The sequence below is a fragment of the Haplochromis burtoni genome, unplaced genomic scaffold, assembly GCF_018398535.1.
Source record: "Haplochromis burtoni strain Fernald_Lab_line unplaced genomic scaffold, NCSU_Asbu1 Contig_393, whole genome shotgun sequence".
NCBI lineage: Eukaryota > Metazoa > Chordata > Actinopteri > Cichliformes > Cichlidae > Haplochromis > Haplochromis burtoni.
Genome location: NW_024582754.1, coordinates 507,356 through 516,359, shown reverse-complemented (window position 1 = coordinate 516,359; position 9,004 = coordinate 507,356). Strand labels below are relative to the sequence as shown.

Sequence of the window (9,004 nt, the reverse complement as noted above, 5' to 3'; positions counted from 1 at the left end):
AAAAAGGAGCTCCCCTTTCAGATAAAAATATGCTTCTCTTTTTATTAATATCCTCTGGAAGGCCTTTTGAGTTATTACACCACATCTACTGTCAAACTACTGAAACAGTTGGTCAGGAAACATCTTCTGCATCGAGTTAGCTATGACAACAATCATTTTAAAAGGAAATAAAAAGCAACTTCTGAGCTGTCAGTAACTTTGGGACTCACTGGTGTGGTCTGAGAAAAATGCAGCTTTTTCATGAATCTGGATATAGTGGATAGAATTCAGTGATAGAAATTACAAATTCAAGCATATTAATGCACCATCAATTTTAACCCAATGGTGCTGCTTGAAGCTTGGATGCACAGTTTCCTGAGCAGATAGCAGATAGTTCTGCATAGATGAAGGAAAAGATGATGAAGATGTTCAAGGAGATATAGAATAACATGGTGAGGTGCTGAAAAAGGACAATCTGTTACAGGTTTTTGTCACTTTAAGCCATTTCATAACGTGGCAGTATGTCTGTGGCGTAGAGGCTGCTCAGAATTCACTGCATCACTGCCCATTGTTTGATGGGAGGGTTTAACCAGAAATGACAAATGAATGATCAGTGTAGCTGAATACACAGTTATGAAAGCACGGAAGACTTAACGTGCAACTTCTTGAATATAATCATGCCACAAAATAAGATATTCACTTTCTTCTGCATAACCTTAAACATTATCCTGGTTTCAGGTAATGCACCTTTTTTACTTTTTAATTTTTTATCCTTTACTCACATATTTGTTGTTTTATATTGTTGTGAGATTTTTTGTTGACATTTTTCACAGGTTCCTCACTCAGTGACCAAGTCATCCAGACTCCAGCTGATATGTATAAAAATCATGGACAAAGAGCTGAAATCAACTGTTCACACAAGATGACTAACTATGATCGCATCTTGTGGTACAAGCAAACAGAAAACAGTCAACTACAGCTCCTGGGATACATGCTAGCAACCCGAGACGTATTAGAGCCTGGATGGATGGTTGAAATCAAAGGGAGTGCAAATAAAGACCAGACCTGCACATTAATAATTAAAGATCTCACCCTGAACAGCAGTGCAGTGTACTTCTGTGCTGCTAGATACCACAGTGCTACATAACAATAATCCTCAATACAAAAACTTCTTCACTGTTAGTCTTCTTACAGCTCATAGCTGCTTGCACCTGTATTCTAACCAACATTGGTTTTGTGATTATAACCCAGTAAGGGAATGGGAGGTCCTTACTGTGAGGAACAGCCTTTAACCTCCACCTACCATTATAAAAATTGTACAGTAACACTATGATTGCTCAACCAGTCATCGCTTTCATATTCTCATCTCTGTGGCTTCAAGGTACATAAACATTAATCATTTTTGTTCGCGTAAGACCTGAACACGTTTGCTCAGAGTATTTTTAATATTCATTTATATTTTCTTCTTTCAGGTTTTTCCCAGGATGTGACTCAATCAACTGGAGTTATGTTAACAGAGCTTTCACAGACAAAGAAAGAAATAACAGTGTGGAACTCAAATACAGAAACACTATTTATTTTCATGAGGTGGCAGTATGTCTGTAGTATAATGGCTCTTCAGAATCCACTGCATCACTGCCCATCTTCCTGGTGGGAGGGTTTAACGAGAAATGAGATATGAGCGATCAGCAGAACTGAATACACAGTTATGAAAGCACAGGCAACATAACAGCTCTGTTCCTGAGTTTAGTTATGCAACACAACATGATGATCACTTTCTTCTGCATAAGCCTTAACATTATCCTGGTGTCAGGTAATGCACTCTTAACTTTTCAAGTCTTCAGGATTTACTCTTATATTGGAAGTTTATTTCTGATGAGGTTTCTGATGTTTTTTTGTTTGTTTGTTTTAAACACAGGTTCCTCACTCAGTGACCGAGTCCACCAGAATCCAGCTGATATGTATAAAAATCCAGGACAAGCAGCTGAAATCACCTGTTCGCACAGTATAGACAGCTACGATGTAATCCTCTGGTACAAGCAAACAGAAAACAGTCAACTGCAGCTCCTGGGATACATGTTAAAAACCCGAGACGTATTAGAGCCTGGATGGATGGTTGAAATCAAAGGGAGTGCAGATAAAGACCAGACCTGCACATTAACAATAAAAGATCTCACCCTGAACAGCAGTGCAGTGTACTTCTGTGCTGCTAGATACCACAGTGCTACATATCACTGATCCACAATACAAAAACCTTCCAATTGCCAGTTTTTATCTCTTACAGACACTTGCACCTGTATTCTAACCAACATTCGTTTTGTGATTATAATCCGGTACTAAAATGGGAGGTCCTTAGATTTATTTATAATAATAGGAGGAGGTTAAAGGTTTTAATTAACAACAGGCATTAATATTTACAATGTCAGCTGCTTCTCATTGTAGAGTATCACTATTGTTACGTTCACACTGCAGGTCTTAATGCTCAATTCCGATTTTTTGATCAAATCCGATTTTTTTGTCTGCTTGTTCACACTACAAATAAAATGCGACAGCAAACACGCTCTAGTGTGAACGCTCAAAGCGGCCCGCATGCGCAAAAGAAGACGTCACACACAACGCGCTCTGTTTAGACCCAGAGCAAACATATTGTTTGACTGATGGCCCTTAATATAAAGACTTCGGACTTTACGTTTCCCAATTTTTGCTTTAAGTTATTTTGTTATTTACATAATAATGTAGATAACCTAATAATTATCCTTATTGCTGTTTTAGAGGAGCGGTGCTTCAAAGGATAGTTGCAGATTTCTGTCAGAATCTGCAGATTATACAGTACAAATAAAATGTTCACGTTGTCTTCCCAACAGTTTCACTAACATCTACACTGGATGGCCAGGAAGCGTTCGCGATGTCTTCTCCGGCGCTGATAATTGGCGTCTGTCTTGTGTCAGTGACGTAAAAGACGGATTTAATGCGACATGACCGTTCAAACAGCAGTCGCTTTCTAAAACATCGGATATGTATCGGATTCAGTACCACATACGAAAGTGACCCAGATCGGATTTGAAAATATCGGATTTGTGCCGTTCACACTGTCATAGCATGATCGGATATGGGTCGCATAGGGTAAAAAAAATAAATAAAAAAATCGGATTTTATGCGCTTTCGCCTGCAGTGTGAACAGAGCCTTAGATTCCTCAAGTGCTTTTCACATTTGTTGTCTCATCTCTGTGGCTTCCAGGTACATGATTCATGCAAGAGATTTTAAAAAGGAGCTCCCCTTTCAGATAAAAATATGCTTCTCTTTTTATTAATATCCTCTGGAAGGCCTTTTGAGTTATTACACCACATCTACTGTCAAACTACTGAAACAGTTGGTCAGGAAACATCTTCTGCATCGAGTTAGCTATGACAACAATCATTTTAAAAGGAAATAAAAAGCAACTTCTGAGCTGTCAGTAACTTTGGGACTCACTGGTGTGGTCTGAGAAAAATGCAGCTTTTTCATGAATCTGGATATAGTGGATAGAATTCAGTGATAGAAATTAAAATTCAAGCATATTAATGCACCATCAATTTTAACCCAATGGTGCTGCTTGAAGCTTGGATGCACAGTTTCCTGAGCAGATAGCAGATAGTTCTGCATAGATGAAGGAAAAGATGATGAAGATGTTCAAGGAGATATAGAATAACATGGTGAGGTGCTGAAAAAGGACAATCTGTTACAGGTTTTTGTCACTTTAAGCCATTTCATAACGTGGCAGTATGTCTGTGGCGTAGAGGCTGCTCAGAATTCACTGCATCACTGCCCATTGTTTGATGGGAGGGTTTAACCAGAAATGACAAATGAATGATCAGTGTAGCTGAATACACAGTTATGAAAGCACGGAAGACTTAACGTGCAACTTCTTGAATATAATCATGCCACAAAATAAGATATTCACTTTCTTCTGCATAACCTTAAACATTATCCTGGTTTCAGGTAATGCACCTTTTTTACTTTTTAATTTTTTATCCTTTACTCACATATTTGTTGTTTTATATTGTTGTGAGATTTTTTGTTGACATTTTTCACAGGTTCCTCACTCAGTGACCAAGTCTTCCAGACTCCAGCTGATATGTATAAAAATCAAGAACAAACAGCTGAAATCAACTGTGTACACAAGATAACTAACTATGATCGCATCTTCTGGTACAAGCAAACAGAAAACGGTCAACTGCAGCTCCTGGGATACATGGTAGGAACAAGCCCATTTGTAGAGCCTGGAGTGACTGTGACAATTCATGGGAATGCAAATAAAGACCAGACCTGCACACTGACAATTAAAGATCTCACCCTGAACAGCAGTGCAGTGTACTTCTGTGCTGCTAGTTACACAGTGCTACATAACAATAATCCTCAATACAAAAACGTCTTCACTGTTAGTCTTCTTACAGCTCATAGCTGCTTGCACCTGTATTCTAACCAACATTGGTTTTGTGATTATAACCCAGTAAGGGAATGGGAGGTCCTTACTGTGAGGAACAGCCTTTAACCTCCACCTACCATTATAAAAATTGTACAGTAACACTATGATTGCTCAACCAGTCATCGCTTTCATATTCTCATCTCTGTGGCTTCAAGGTACATAAACATTAATCATTTTTGTTCGTGTAAGACATGAACACGTTTGCTCAGAGTATTTTTAAATATTCATTTATATTTTCTTCTTTCAGGTTTTTCCCAGGATGTGACTCAACAACCTGAAATCAGATGGAGTTATGTTAATGAAGCTGCAGAGATGAACTGCAGCCACAAAAAAGATATATCTCATAACCAGATGTACTGGTACATTCAAAGACCGGGCGAAACCATGAGACTCATCGTCTACACAGCTTTGGGTGGGGTGCCCGACTATGGTGGGGCGCCTAAAAACAAATATTCAGCTCTAAAAGCAAAAGCTGAGAACGGCGCTCTAACTGTGAATGATTTGCAGCAGAATGACAGTGGTGTGTATTTCTGTGCTGTCAGCAAACACAGTGATGTGATAAGTAGGAGAAGCTGTACAGAAACTGCTCAACAATTAATCTGATATTAGAGATGACTTGACTTTTATGTCCTCCAGTAGGTGGCGATGAAGCTCAAGAAATACTGATATCAAAACCTTTAGCAGCTGGTTTCAAGAGGAGGGCGTCAATAAAAGTGTGCACGGGGAAAATGTTCATATCACTCGCTGTTCTGTTTTCAGACAGAAGCTCATCATGCTGACATTATTCAGTTTGTTTTGGCTCACTGGTAATCACATTTATCATCCAAGTATCCCAAATTATATTTAGTTTATATGCTGATTATTCATTTTCTCTGTTTCTAGGTGTTTGTCTGGGTGTTGAAGTTTCCCAAACACCTTTGGAAGTTTTCAGAAGACCTGGAGAAAAAGTGCAGCTGGTCTGCAGCCATGAAAAGACCGACTACATACTCATGCAGTGGTACCAGAAATCCCCTGGAGACCAGGCTCTGAAGCGCATTGGACATTTATATTACAACAACAAAGAGCACGAGGAATCGTTTAAGACACATTTTAATATTAGTGGAGATTTGAGTGGAGATGACGCAAAGAATGCTTCTCTGTTTATAGTGGACCTAAAGGCACCTGAGCACAGTGCAGTGTATTACTGTGCAGCAAGCTTTGCACACTGAGAGGAAAACCCCTCCCTGTAATACAAAAACTCAAAACAATTAAAGTGGATGGTTTTAAACTTGAACATACTCCTCCCACTCTTGGTTAGATCCCAGCCAGTATAGTGTTCACTTCAATTACATCTTAAAGTTTAAGACAGATCAGTAAAGTCCGACATCAAAACACAGGAAGTTCAATTTAAGGACACGTTATCAAAGGAAGGTCACAATGATTGTTTTTCTCTTTTTCTGGTGCCTGACAGGTAATACCTTGTTTACACACCATAAGATCCTGTTTACATTTATATTGTGTCATTAAGTGTATCATCTGTTGTAATTTAACCAGAATTTTTTATGTTTGTCTATTCAGGCGATGTTAACATGGAAATGGTTTCATTAAATGTGTCGGGTTATGGTCTAAATTGAATTTTCTTCATTCTCTATCCAGGTGTCTGTCTGGGTGTAGAGGTTGGTCAGACTCCCTCTGAGTTCATCACAAATGTTGGATCCAGAGTTGAGATTTTCTGCAGCCATGAAAAGACTGACTACAGGGTGATGCTCTGGTACCAGCAGCCACCCGGAGAAACAGCTATGAAACTCATTGGGTTTTTAAACTTCCAAGCTTTCACATTTGACCAAGACCAATATAAAGATCATTTTGATTTTACAGGAGATTTGAGTGGGGATACAGCAAAAAATGGCTCTCTGATAGTCAAAGTGACACAACATGAGCACAGTGCAGTGTACTACTGTGCAGCTAGATATGCACAATGACAAAAAGATTGTCTGAACTTTACAAAAACCCCACAGCCTGGAATCATCAGTGGTTTGAAAAAAGAAAATAAACTGATTTGAGACACCTGTTTTTGTGGTTTTTGGTTTTTACTTTTGATACAGTTTTACTGGCTTATTACAATTTTACCAGACTAATGAGATTTCTAGTGTGTAATAAAAACTTAAAAGCAACCCAAGTTTTTTGGATAATTCAGGTGAAATAAGAGAATAGAGATTCATGCTGGAACTTAAGCTCACAGTAATTCATCACTAGAAAAACAGATGGTAAGTTTGCTAGTTTTAGTTTTACATGAAACAAATCTTTGCATCTTGACATGACCAACAGTGAAACAGTGAAGATTAGCAGAACAGAAAATATGGATAAAGTTAAATAGGAAAGAATAAACAATAAAATATTCAGTTGACGCTTGAATATTCAGAATTATTTCGCACAATTTTTGTAATTTTGTCTCTGTAAATCACCAGTGGACTTTAAATTAAACACACACAAATAAGATGTGATCAAAGTGCTGACTTTCAACTTTAATTAAATGGATTTAACGCAAGCACTGCTTTAAATGTTTATGAACTACAGCTTTGAACAGTCTCCCATTTTCAATACTTCACTGAGTAGTTGACTGAGAAGTAGTTTCATGGCTATGCCAGCCTGTTTAGTCAAAGTGTTGAACTGTATTTAGTAGCTTCAAACTCACAATTCAGTATAAAATCTAAAGCGATATCAGTGCAAATGAAAGAGGACATAATAAGACTGCACCTCCCCCCACAGACCACCTTCATGTTGGATATGAATGAACATGTTTGACATCAAACATGAAGCCTTTAAACTTGTTGTTTCCATCATCATTTCTGTTCTCTTGAATTAAATGTATCAATGAACTGATGATGAGAAAAACTGTCTGCAAAATTAACAAGCTGATTAAAGCTGATTAAAGCTGTAGCATGTCAAACATTATATTTCTTAATAATTACATTCAAAAAATTATATTTCAAAATAATCTGAGAAATTTTAAAACAATTATGACTGTGTACTTGTTCATCATGTTAACCAATAGGAAAAATGACTGTTTTGCAGAACATCTGCCTGAAGTAGTGCTGCATCAAAATGCTGTTTGTTGCCAAACGGAAGAAATAGTTGCTAGTTCTCTTTAAACTTGATTTGGTGTTTGTACCAATGTGATAGTTTTATTACACTGGGACATGATCTTATTATTATTGTAGAGTCTTTACCTTCTAACATGGTCACAAGTGTATAACCACAGATTAGAACCACTACAGGGAGCTTGCACAGTCCTAATGAAATAACCATCCACATTATGATTTGTGTTACACATCTCTGTTCAGTTTAGGTCTTTGCTATTTGAAGTCCTGTCATAAGGTGGCAGCATGTCTGTAGTGCAGTGGCTCTTCAGAATCCACTGCATCACTGCCGATTTCCTGATGGGAGGGTTTACCCAAAAATTACACGTGAATGATCAGCAGACTGAATGTGCAGAAGACATAATGTTCATGAATGTCAGTCATGCAACACAACATGATGATCACTTTCTTCTGCATAAGCTTTAACATCATCCTGGTGTCAGGTAATGCACTTTAACTTTTCCATTTTCCAACATTCACTCTCATATTCCTTGTTGTCATTTTTTGTGATGTTTTCATTGATATTTTTCACAGGTTCATCACTCAGTGACCAAGTCCACCAGAATCCAGCTGATATGTATAAAAATCTAGAAGAAACAGCTGAGATCACCTGTTCACACAGTATAGACACCTATAATCAAATCCTCTGGTACAAGCAAACAAAAACCGGCCAACTGCAGTTCCTGGGATACATGTTGGAACAAGCTCATCTGTAGAGCCTGGAGTGACTGTGACAATTGGTGGGAATGCAAATAAAGACCAGACCTGCACACTGATAATTAAAGAGCTCTTCATGAACAGCAGTGCTGTGTACTTCTGTGCTGCTAGATTCCACAGTGCTACATGTCACTGATCCACAATACAAAAACCTCCTCACTACCAATTTTTATCACTTACCACCTGCACCTGTATTCTAACCAACATTGATCTTGTGATTACAATCATGAATAGGAGATCCTTGCTGTGAAGCAAAGCCTTTAACTTTCACCTACCATTATAAACAGTAGCAGGCTTAAAAATTTGAAATAGGTGCTATATCTCATTGTAGTCTCACTATGATTGCTCAAGTCCTCATTACATCACATTAATAATTCCTTACTGTGAAGTAACTGAAGTAATACCTGTAGCCTCTGTATAGGAATTTCTTTTATTTATGTATTAATCACATTATTTTATTGTATAATGCCTTCGTGCCACTGGATTTTAACATGTCTCACACTCACACAGTACAGATGGTGGGGGTCTAGTAAGGAAGTTCACCAAGCACCTCTGAAATTTTTCAGAACAGTATGAGACAGACCTAGCTGGTCTGCAGCCGTGGAAAATCCAACTACATGCTCATGCTACAGAAGACCAAGCTCTGAAATACATTGCTGCTATAGTCCAAAGACAATGAGGAACTGTTAGAGAAACACTTCAATATTACTGGAGATTTGAGAG

General features: G+C 38.0%; 1 long non-coding RNA gene across 1 annotated transcript; it reads left to right on the top strand.

Moving 5' to 3' along the window:
- The first annotated feature begins 5,743 nt into the window (after nucleotides 1–5,743).
- On the top strand, nucleotides 5,744–6,496 carry LOC121811983. The gene is made up of 2 exons (XR_006052785.1): nucleotides 5,744–5,895; nucleotides 6,081–6,496. It is a non-coding gene; the product is annotated as an uncharacterized LOC121811983 (long non-coding RNA).
- The last annotated feature ends 2,508 nt before the right edge of the window (nucleotides 6,497–9,004 follow it).